This window comes from Peromyscus californicus, unplaced genomic scaffold, assembly GCF_007827085.1.
Source record: "Peromyscus californicus insignis strain IS unplaced genomic scaffold, ASM782708v3 Scaffold_6__1_contigs__length_162567912, whole genome shotgun sequence".
Taxonomy (NCBI): Eukaryota; Metazoa; Chordata; class Mammalia; order Rodentia; family Cricetidae; genus Peromyscus; species Peromyscus californicus.
The window spans coordinates 43,820,174-43,832,666 of NW_026294584.1; the positions used below are offsets into that span (position 1 = coordinate 43,820,174).

The following is a 12,493-nucleotide window of genomic DNA, read 5'->3' on the forward strand; positions in this document are numbered from 1 at the left end:
ATAGAAAGCTCTAGGCTGAAATCCCATCAGACTAGAGAAACTTTCTATATGAAATTAACATATGATACGCTCATTCGTTCCCTCTTATCTCCTCAGCCACAGGTCCTAAAGTGACAAATCATCAATGACTTCAGATCTTTCTGCCAAGCTTTAGAAATAGGCAGATGGCATGAATTGAGCTGTGAGGTTCCACATTATGATTTTAAAAGGCAGCTAGCCTTTCATCCTCCCTTCTCATGTCCTCTATACATCTAGACTACTCCCAAACTGGCAATCAAACTCCACCTTTCTCAACTCCTCTCATATAATCTAAAATGGTGACAACTGACTCATTCTGTTAGGGCAGCAGGAGCAGGAAGTATGAAAAACTGAGAGCCCACTTACTGTTTACTCTTTAAAATAGAAAAGTAATTAATTTAACAAAACTTTCTAAATATTAAAAAAAAGAAAAAGAAAAAGAAATGTAACACTTGTCTCTTCTCACATACCAAGCATTCAATGCCACTAAACTGGAGATAACCAGAGTTTTTTTTTTTTTTTTTTTTTGGTTTTTCGAGACAGGGTTTCTCTGTGTAGCTTTGCGCCTTTCCTGGAACTCACTTGGTAGCCCAGGCTGGCCTCGAACTCACAGAGATCCGCCTGGCTCTGCCTCCCGAGTGCTGGGATTAAAGGCGTGCACCACCACCGCCCGGCCTACCAGAGCTTCTTAGTAAGGAAGTTACTAGCACTAAACACAACACCAAGATTTATTAAAATGCTCACCCATGGATGTTGACCTTTCCTTTTTTACTTAATAATATAACAAGAACCTTTCTAGGTCCTTGCTATTTTCTTTTCAAAACAATATTCTGCTTCTTCTTACCAATTAATTGTATTAGTTAATATTCTAAAAGAACAGTAAATATTAGGTATTTTATCCCATTTAATGCTTCCCATTAAATTAACTGCAATGCTGCCATTTAGGGGATCAGGCTCAGGACCCTGAACTCACTTTACCACTGAGCTGTATCCGCAGCTTTAAGTTTATGACATACTTTAGTTGTCAATGCATTCTTTACCTCTTTCTGTTTCTCAACATTTTAACAAAGAATAGGCATTGAATTTTGACAAATACTCTTTGGATACATAATCATGTAGTTTTTGCCTTTAAATACTAACACAAGACAATACATGAAGGGAATTCCGTGTGTTAAGGAACTGATAAGGGACCGGGCGGTGGCGCACGCCTTTCATCCCAGCACTCGGGAGGCAGATCCAGGTGGATCTCTGTGAGTTCGAGGCCAGCTTGGGCTACAGAATGAGTTCCAGGAAAGGCACAAAGCTACACAGAGAAACCCTGTCTCAAAAAACCAAAAAAAAAAACAAAAAAAAAAAAAAAAAGGGGGGGGGGATTGATAAGGGGTAGCCTAAATTCAATCCCTGGGATCCACATGGTGGGAGGAGACAACTTGCTTCAGAAAGTTGTCCTCTGACCTCCATAAGTATGCTATTATATGTGTATGCCAACATATCTACATACACACATAATATAAAAATTGATCTGAAACTTCCTTATTGTAATGAATTTTATTTAAAAATGTAAGATGCTTTTATTAGAAATATGGAATACTATCCTGCAGATATGAAATATTGTAATTTATTATAATCTCATTGTGTAGCCCAGGCTAGATTCAAATTCACAATTTTCCTTTCTCAGCCTCCCAAATGCTGGGACTAGAGGTGTATACTACCTATGTGGCTACAATATGATTTTTATAATTTTTTTTTTCAAGACAGAGTCTCTTCTGTATAGCCCTGACTGTTGTGGAATTCACTCTGTAGACCAGGCTGGCCTCAAATTCAGAGATCCACCTGCTTCTGCCTCCCGAGTGCTGGGATTAAAGGCATGCACCACCACCTGGCTATAAAAGTTTTAAATAAAACTGGGGGTGGTGGCAAACACCTTTAATCCTAGTACTTAGGAGGCAGAGGCAGGCAGAACTCATTCAAGGTGAGCAACATTCACAGTGAGACCCTGTTTCAAACAAAACAAAAAACCTGTTAAAAGGAATTAATTTCTACAGTTAGGGTCAGTTTAAGTTTTCTGTCTCAAATTATTCCATTGTATCTTTTCCAGATCCCCAATGTAGTTCTGTAACCCTACCTACTATATATCATACAGAGGATATAAAGCTTCAGATAGGTAAATCACAGTTTAACATAGATGAGTAAAATTAACAGGGAATATAGAGAAAATGTGTTTCATTTTCCTTATCATATTAAAATAAAAACTGATAGAATCTGAAGTCAAATTTTGGAATGCTGCTTTTTCTCCCAAGGGAAGTTTTTTGAGAGGCTAAGAAAGCATTGATAATCGCAGCATTAAAAATGTTGTAAAACCTGGGGTCCAACTTAAAGTAATTTTGTGTATGAGCATTTATGTCCATTTTATCTGATTGTCAAATTATATGTTAAGCTGTAAATACTGAAACTGCATCATTAAATCATATTTTCTTCTTAAAAAACAACAAAAAAATTTTGTCTCTTCTAGAGACAATTTTGTTAATTTATATTTTCATAGAAAATCACTTCTTTCAAATGTGTTCCAAACTTATTTGCATTAAAGTTTACAAAAATTCCTGCAATAATTTCTTTACTTCTTAAATATTCCTCATTATTTCTCTTTTGTTCTAATTTTGCACAATATTTCTTTTCCTGAATTAAGCTTATTTCAGCCTTTTAAAAAAATAGTTCTTTGGCTTATGCTAGTTTTCTGTGTTACATTTTCGTAGTTTCTGCTTTGTCATTAGTAAGTTCTTCCTTCTGCTTACTTCTAGTTCTTTTCTAATTTCATAAGTAGAACATCTACTTCATGGGGCGGCTCCATTACTGACTCCTCACTGAAGTGGACACTACAGGTAGAGCCCTGCGTGCTGTTCTAACCAGACCCTACCATTGCTGTCCATTTCTGACTGGAAAACTGACTCAAGCTTCCCAAACTACAGTCAGAGCACAGACAGAACCAAGCAGACTTGAATTTACTAGTGGGCAATGCACAGGTCAGTAAGGTCTTGGGTCAAAAGCTGCTGCTGTGTCTGGTATGGCTGCCACGGAACAGTGCATGCTTCATTCTGAATGCACCCCAGTGTTTAGTAGATGGTGGGAACACCAGCTGCTAGAGAAGTTCTGGGTGGTTAATATTTTTCTGGGTCTCCTCTCCCTGATTCTGTAGGACATACTCTTGGTTCTCTAGGCTTTCAGGAACATCTATAAACTAGATCCTACTGTCAACTGTAGAAAACCCTCGGCCACAAGACATTTACTACATAACTTATAGGCTAATGGCTATGAAATTTCTTTGAGCAAAGCTTTAATTATTCATTGTTCTTTCATTTTCTAAATAAATTTAGTCTGATTACACTGTAATGAGAAAATGTATTTTCTACTGTATTTCCATTTTCTGAAATTAAAGGTTTTCAGAGCCTAAGTACATGAAGAATACTTTTTAATTATTCCATAAACACATGTAAAGGTGACTTTTCTATTATAAAGGTACAATTTTAAAAATGTTAATCTTAATAAAATATATTATTCAAAACTTTTATGTGCTTTTATCTTCTTTGTATAATGAGACTGATAATATTTTGCTTCTAATTGCATTTATTGTGCTTTTGGTTTATGTTCTTTGATCATCTATTAACTGATTAAATAATTCACTACCATTTTGTCCTCATTTTTCATGATCAAAAAGTACTTCTTTTGTCTCATTCAAAACTTTTTTGTACGAAAACCAATTTCCTGATACTAACATCATGACCTGAGCTTCTTTCATATGTTTTTTCCTGTTCTTCTACATTCAGATTTGACTTTGTATTTTTCATAGATCACAATATCTAAATATAGAGTTTGTTGGGGTTTTGTTTCTTATTTGTTGCTTCTGCTGCTGGGATGTTTTGAGACAGGTTCTTCTATATTGTCCAGGCTGGCCTTGAATCTGCAATCCTCTTGCCTACACTTCCTAAGTGCTAAGATTAGAGATGTCCATCACAATACCTGGCTGTGTACTTTATCTCTGTATCTCTTTTAACAGACTACATTTAGGGTTAAATGCATCCAATCATTCTGTGTAGCAACTTTATTTTGAATACTTTCTTTGTTCCTTATAAGGCAATGCTCTCTGAGAGACTTTTCGCAATGATGGGATGTTCTATATTGACTATATTACCTGTAGGTTCTGTGTTATTACTGAGCACTCACAACACAAGGGAGGAACTAAAGAACTGAGTCTTAAATTTAACTCCAGTTAATATTCACTATAATTTTAGTAGGCTTACATAGCTACTTGCTACCTTACTGAATAGAGCTAGAGTTACTGGGCTCTGCTAAGTGTTGTGCTTTCTTTCTGACATGTGGAAGATTTATATTTTAACTTTAGCTGTTTTTGTGATTGCCATAAAATTTTAGATAAAAAAGTTAACTTATGAAACCTAAGAAAATTAATGTACATATAACATCTCTTTTGTCTGCTTGCCCATCTCTTCTCAATTTTGTATCACATTTTTGCATTATTATGAAAAATATTTGTAACTATATATGTATAATATTTATATTCAAATTTTAACAATAATTTCTAGAGTGGTTTACCCTTACTTTTATAAACTCAATGTTCACTGCTAACTCATTTTCTACAAACTACTATAGAATTCACTCTTAACTTTAAAGATTACTATAATTTGAAATTTTAATTATAAGAAATACTCATTAATGTTATGATCCTTAAGTTCTTTCAAGTCTGAAAGTCTGGTTATTGTCCCTGCATTTTAAAAAAAATTGTTGCTTAGCAATTTGTAAACTACTCTTGAATCTCATTCTTTCTCTTACAGCTTTGCAGACACTGTCCCCTTTCTTTTCTGACACTTAAAATTGTCATGAATGGCTAAAACCAGCCTGGGTCAAGTGGTCTGCTGTTGTCTGTCACTATGTAGCACAGGCTGGCCTGGAACTTGCTATAGTGTTCAGGCTGACTTAGGATTCAGCCCTTCTCTTTCTGTCTACAGAGTGCTAGGGCTGCAGACACTCACCACCACGTCTATGTTTAAGGACTAGCACTCTTTGTTTTCCAAGTTGTGTGCTGGTCACCCTAGGGCAAGTTTTGTTCGAATGCTGTATGCTGTCTGAAGCTGTAAATTTCTTTCTTCATAAGCCAAGAAAATTTCCCATTTTATCATTGAATGTTTGTCATCTATAAACTGGGTTTGTCCCAGCAATATCAAAGGTTTGCCCCTGACTTCCATTAAGTTACCCTAATCTTTACCTTTTGTTCCACATTACAGTAAATGTTTATTACATAGCAAGTGGTATTCTGGAGATTTGGATATGTTAATATGCAAAAGACAAAGATTCCTGCTGTCAAGCAGTGTATATTCTAACAAGGACAATCTAGGAACTCTTTTAGGCTTTGCAGGCTGTCAGACCTCCTCACAGCTACTCAGTTCTACTACACTAACACAAAAGCATCCAAGCACAACACCCAGGGGAGGGGGAATACTATTCCCAAGCCTTAAGCCTGAAAGAAGTTTACATGACTGGATGTCAAAACTGTTGAGCACTATGAATTCCGTCTTTCTTTCCATGCTTCTCCCTTTAAGAATGAGAGTGAGTATTAAGTGTGACTCTCTGCCCGCTCTACCACTATATCTGGGGAGCACAAACGGAGAGACCTGTGGACCTATGGAACTAGGAAGCACAGTATTCTTCACTAGGAGGAACTATGCCAAGAAACTTGCCCATATTACATTTTAACAATTTAAATGATGACATCTAGGACTTTTGAGCTAGAGTTGACATCACGGGTTTTAGTCTTTAGAGGATATTATGAGAGGGAGAATGTATTTTATATGAAGGGCAGATGTGAACTTGGAGGACTAGAGGGAAGACTGATCAGCTAAATGCAAGGTTCCAAAGATACTCAGGTATTACTCTCTAGAATCTACAAATTTATTTTATGTGGCAAAGTTCTTTGTAGATGTGATTATACTAAAGATTTTAAGATGGGGAGGATCTGCCAGAATAGTGGGGGTAGGCCTTAAATATAATCACAAGTATCCTTTTAAGAGTAAAGCAGGAGACTGACACAGGAAGTAGAAGATGTGACAATGAAGCTCAAGGCAAGACACTGCAGGCGGCCTCCAGAAGCTAGAGAAGTACGCAAACATCCTTCCTAGAGTGGCCACACCACTGACTGCAGCCTGGTGAAATTGCTTTTCCGAGTCGTTTGGTGTGTGTTGGTATATGAGGTGTCACAGCAAGCATGTGGAGGTCAGAGGAAAACCTGAGGTGCTAGTCCTTGCCTTTCACCCTGTTGTTTTACTGCTCCATAGACCTGAGCAGCTGGCCCAAGAGCTTCCAGGGAAGCTCCTGTCTCTGCTTCGCATCTATCTCACTACAGGGAGGCACTGGGGTTACAGATGCTGAGGGATCCAAACTCAGGCACTCATGCTTGCAGAGCAAACTCTGCCCGCTGAGTCATCTTCCGGGCCTGATCTTAAAAAGAGTCATCTGTCCTGTTGTAAGCCACTAAGATGGTTGTCTAAGTTAGCAGGTTTGTAGTAACTTGCTACAGCAGCATTGGGAAACAGGCTTGGCATTTTTCATGCTGTTTCTAAAAAGGATCAATTAGTAAACATTTTAGAATGTAGCCTATCCGCTTCTTCAACACTACTGAAGTCTTTCATAGCATGAAAGCAGTCATACACAATACATTAAAAATGGATATGGTAGGTTGGCCTGCCTAGCAAACACAAGGCCCTGAGTTCGGTCCTCAGCTCCAGGAAAAAAAAAGGGGGGGAGATGGCCATATTAAAATAAAATTTTATTTTAAAAGATTAAGCAGTGACTTTAGTCATGGCCCATGGTTTCCTAAATTATACTCTGTAACTGTCTTAGCTTCCCTGTGTGTAGAAAGGCCTTGCTCCAGAAGGCTTACATGGAAACGTGCTAAAAGAACCGTGAAGCACAGGAAAGACAGCAGGTTAGTAGGTAAAACCCGTGTAAACAGAGTTTCTCCAGTTTGTAACCAGTTATTTAATAAGCAATTGTATGGTTGGGGTATGAAGTATTGTCTCAAAAGGCTCATGTGTTAAAGATTCAGGTGCCAGCTAATGGGCTTTTGTGATCCTCTGATGGATTCGTAGTAAGATGGCATCACTGAGAGGTGCTGGAAACCTTAGGAGGGAACACCTGGCTGGAAGAGGTATGCTCTGAAGGGCACATTTTGTCCCAAACTTTTTTCTCTGCTGCTTTCTGTCTCCTGCTTGCCCCAAATGGCCCTCTTGCACTACCTGCACCCCAGCACAATGATCTGCCTCACCAGGTATGAGACCAGAAGCGAGAGAGCCAATCGACAGTGGCCTGAAGCCTCTGAAACAGTGAACTGAAGTCAAAGTCTTTCCTCCATTCTTTCCGTCAGGTATGGTATTACAGAGACTAAAAATTAACTAACAAAGCAATCTTCTAAGGAGCCTTAAACAATTCTCCCACATTTCTGTGGCATATAGATATGAGCTGTGAGTATGTAATCCCACTGGATGGGAAACAAAATATATAATACAGGCCAGAAATAAGGCAGTATAAATTAAATGAGCTGAATCCTGCACAAAATTGCTCACATACCACAGCTGAAATCAAAGAAGCCTGAAACTATGCCAAGTGGCTCAGAAGCATCATCTAATGCAGGACGTACACATCCTTCAATCTGTTTATCTCTATTAAGTCTAATCTACTATTGAAATCTCAAGATGGTAACCACTTACTATTTCAACCAAAGCCTAAACAAAGGAAAGTGAGCAGAACACACAATATGTAATCCTTGTTTCTACAACTCATTCTAAGGCTAACTGTCCATTGTAAGAGAGGCTGCCCACGTCAGAGTCAGTAGAGAACATACCTAGACACCATATTCTTAGCACAAAGGAGATTTATTACCTGGGAGGGACAAGTGGTGGGTGGATGGGGTTGGAGGGGTAGTGGGGGAAGGATGAGGGGGAGGGCTGCAAAGCAGCAGCAGCAAGTACAAGCAAGCAACAAAGCAGGTATTTTTTGCAGGAGTGGGTTTTCAAGGAGAAAAAGGGAGGAATCTGTGCTAGGGTGAGTTGGTAAATCCTGACTGGACAGATTAGCCAAATAATGAGTTTATTTTTAATCAATGGTAAAATATGCATACCAAAATTGCTATACAATATATTTCTTTACATTATCAGTGAAGCTTTTATTTATACTCGTCATAATTATCTCTCTGGAGTCAAAAGGTGGTGTTAAGTGGAAACCGATCAAGAAGCCCTGGTATGGCAGTCACAGGTAAGTCATTTTCAGCCTTCTGAGGAATCACCCTTCTCACCTCCCCGGTGACTGGACTAATTTATAATTTACACTCCCATCAGCAGTGTATACGAGTTCCTTCCTCCGCATCCTTACCATCCTTGTTTTGGGGTTAGTTTTTTGGTAATGGCCATTCTGACTGGAGTAATACTGGCTCTTGGTACAGTTTTGATTTTCACTGTTCTGATGCCTGGAGATACTGAGCTGTTTATTACATATTTATTGGTCATTTGCCCTGCTTTGGCTGGATTTGATTTTTTATGTTCTGCTTTCTGGCCTTTATCTATTCTAGATGTTAATTCACTGTCAGATGGTTATCTGCAGAGCTTCCCTCCCACACTGCAAACTGTCTCTTCATTCTACTGTGTCCTTACTGTGAAGAAGCTTACTGAACTGAACATCATCGTGTCTCTCAGTGCCTGCTTCTCTTTCCTGGGTGACTGGAGCGCCACTGACTGCCCATGTCAATGTTTTCTTCTAGGACTTTCAAAGTTAAGGGTGTCCCACTAAAGTTTCGGATCTATTTTTAGTTTACTTTTATACAAAATAAGTCTAATTTTCCTAGCACCAGTTGTCAAAGAGGCTGTCTTTATCCCAAAGCAAGCCTTCAGCATCTTTTGCGAGAATCATTTCGATACAGACATGTGGGCTTATTTCTGGGTTTTCTGTGGGTCTATATTTGTGCTGGTACCATGCAGGTTTTTTTACTACTGTGACTCTGGAATATATTTGAAATCAGGTACTATGGATACCTCCAGTTCTTTTCACTCAGTATGCTTGGCTATTGTCTTAGTCCACTATTCTATTGCTGTGACACCATAACCAAGGCTTAGTCCTTGCTTACAGTTTCAGAGGTCCATTATCATCATGGCAGGAAGTATGGTGGTACACAGGCAGGCGCTGGAGCAGTAGCTGAGAGCTACACCCTGATCCATAGGCTGAGATAGAGACTCTGGGCTTGGCCTGGGCTTTTGAAACCTCAAAGCCCATGCCCACTGACACATTTCCTCCAACAAGGCCATATCTCCTAACCCTTTCAATCCTTTCAAACAGTGCTGCTCTCTGGTGACTAAGCATTCAAACATATGAGACTATCTGAGTCATGCTTATTCAAACCACCATGGCTATTAAAGATCTTGTTTGTATCCACATGAATTTAAGATTGTGTTTTCTAATTCTGTGAAGCATGCTATTAGTCTTTCAATTGGTAATTATATTGAATCTGGAGATCACTTTTTGTACCCTGGACATTTTAAACATATCACGAGACTTGAGTTCTATTAAAAGATTTGGGGATGTTGATGTTTTAGTTAGAAAAGAATTAACTCAGTTCCAGATCCTACCTGTCCTATGCACATTGATTTCAAAGTTAGTTCATATTTCAAAACCTGTGGCATGACTTTTCACATCTGCATTGCCTTGAAAAAGCACTCAGATCTTTCCAGATCTTCTAGAACTTTCCAATCTCCCTGAATGTCATTTTTGCCATACTCTCTTGGCTATCAGAGACCTTTTTTCAGTTCTCTTAACCAGAAACATGAGGTTACTCAGTTTTAGTTCCTATGCTAATGCCCAATTTTACATAAATGGGCTCACTCTCAGGATAAGGAAGACTAAACAGAAAGTTGTTAATAATAATAAGTGGATTTCTCCATACTTGTCATGCACCAGGAGCCCTCTTTCCAGGGACAGCTTTTTTTCTCAGGGTTTATGTGTCTATAATACCAGTTACATACCACAGTACAAGTGTTCTATCACTGGGGCTGGCCTCAGGAAAAACTAGAAGTAAAAGAGGAAAAAAGCAACAAGAATTCTTCCCTGTGCTCTGCAGCTCACAGGTTCTCCACTGGCCTGCCTTCTTCAAATCTGTGCTCAGGCCAAAGAGGCAGACGTCTCCTTGGAGCCCCCTTTGGTACAGAGTCCTAATTGAGCCTACCCAGAACCCATGAAGCTTACTGTTGTTTCACCAGTCATTTATTAAGGAATGCTTTCTCCCCCCAATTTACTTGCTATAATTTCCTTTTGGGAGGCCTCAGTAGTTTACTTTGTATTCTTACTGAAGTTTTCTCTTGTACCGCTGGGAAAGATAGACTACAGTGTCGTGTCCTTACTTCATCTTGGCTAGAATTAAAAGCCCCTGACCTTCATTTCTATTCACTGTTGTTCATTAGGTTTTGGAGAAGATGCTTTATGATGTGGCCTCACTTTAATACCTCTCTTCAAGAGCCTGTCATAATTTCATTTGAAAGGGAGATAAATGTTAATCCAAATAATCAGGCTTACAAACAAGGTATGAAAAAACAAAGGGAAGCAGACACAGAAAGGTTTCTCAACACCCATTAAGTCATACCTTTCACACCTGTGACTGTGTGGAAGGCCTTTCCTAGGACAGAGAGGAAGATACAGAATCCTCTGTCTTTTCAAGGGTTTCCAATGCCCTTGCTCTAAGGAGAAAAGCAGATCATGCTATGTTCACCTTCTGCAACATGCCTATTTACTGAATTTCTATAAATGGAAGACACTGTTCCAGCTTTAACAGTACAAGTAATGTAGGATATGGCTCTTGCTCTCAAGACTAAGGGTGCACAAGGCAGAGAAATGTTTAAATAGTACTGAACAACACACTAAATATTAGAACATACATACAAAACAGTGCTTTAGAAACAACTGAAACTGGTAAGACTGTCAAGCAGAATAGGGAAATCAAAACACAAAATACTAAGTGTCTGAGCTATGCAGAAAAGGAAACAGGACAATTCTAGGCATGAAAAGAAACATGTAAAAAGATACAAGGTATCAAATAGCACTCGAGTTAGGCCAACAGAACTGCACTGACATGAACACCCAGGATTCCAGTGTTCTCCTGACAGGAGGCAGGAGATGAGTAAGCACTTCTGAAGAATACGCTGGAGGAGAGATGGAGATCATTTAGGACTAGAAAGTTTCTCACAGCCAAAGATGGTAGACCTTCAAAGATCAGCTGGAAATGTATTTTTTGATTTTGCAATGAAAACATTACTAAAGATCTCTGAACGAAGAATTTCACCACAGAAAAGACTGAACATGCCCCTGACATCCACTCTTCAAACTAATCATCCAGGACAACAGAGGCATACAATCAGGAAAACTGGCTTAGGCTTGTATGCTTCTTATCAAGTAAATGGGAAGACTTCACTTTCCTAAAACTATTTTCACTCCTCAGCCAAAATCCATACACTAACTGTATAATTTAAAAGTTTTACATGATTACAAACTGTACAACACATTAATTTCTCCCAAATCATGATTTATGAACTACTGGTTTTATGAAATAAGACTAGAGATGTTAACTCCTCAAACTGAAACACCACCACCACCACCCCATTCCAGTCTCACTTCCTTCCTCACAGCTGTACCACTTTACAGAAACCAGTAGTATTTATTTTGGCTCATGGTTTCAAAGGTTTCTGCCCACTGTGTTGAATAGGATACAGCAGAGCAGCTGAAGTCATGATGGGCCAGGAAGCAAAGAGATGGGAAATGACAGCATTCTGCTCACCTTCCCCATCCTATAGGCCTCCAGCCTATACAGGGTACCACCCACATTCCAGGTAGATATTCCTTCCTTAGTTAAGCCTCTAAAGAAAGAACTTTACAGACATATCCAAAGTTGTGCCTCACCAATCTTCTAGGTGATTCTAAAGCTACTCAGACCAGCAATGAAGATTTACCATCACCCTTGCCACACACATACTACTCCCAAGATTCAAGTGAAGAACCATTCTTCAGAACTCAATTCCAGAATCCTAAGCACTCTTCACACATGAACTTAGACACAGAACAGTATCACCAGACATTAATCTATATGACCAACTTTAAGCCATTAACAAAATCTCTTTAATTTATTCTTTGACTTGCAATATAAACCAAAACAATCTAAGTGTTTAATTAGATAAATTTTGGCAAGGTGATAAGCATGTAACCACCTAAAATAAATTATTGAACATCTGTCTGCATGTCCATAGAAAGCTCCCCATGCTCATTTCTAGGCAGTTTCCTCCAAGCCACCAGACTTGTAGCTTCTGTGAACACAATGAGTTTGGGCTGTCCTTGAGATTTATAAAAGTAGAACCACCCATGATGTATCTTTTGTGTCGTT

The 12,493-nt window shown here is 38.8% G+C and overlaps 1 protein-coding gene across 2 annotated transcripts in view; it reads right to left on the reverse strand.

Annotated features, from left to right (window-relative positions):
- Positions 1 to 12,493, reverse strand: part of Copg2 (COPI coat complex subunit gamma 2) — a 123,742-nt gene that overhangs the window by 93,414 nt on the left and 17,835 nt on the right. The window lies entirely within an intron of this gene.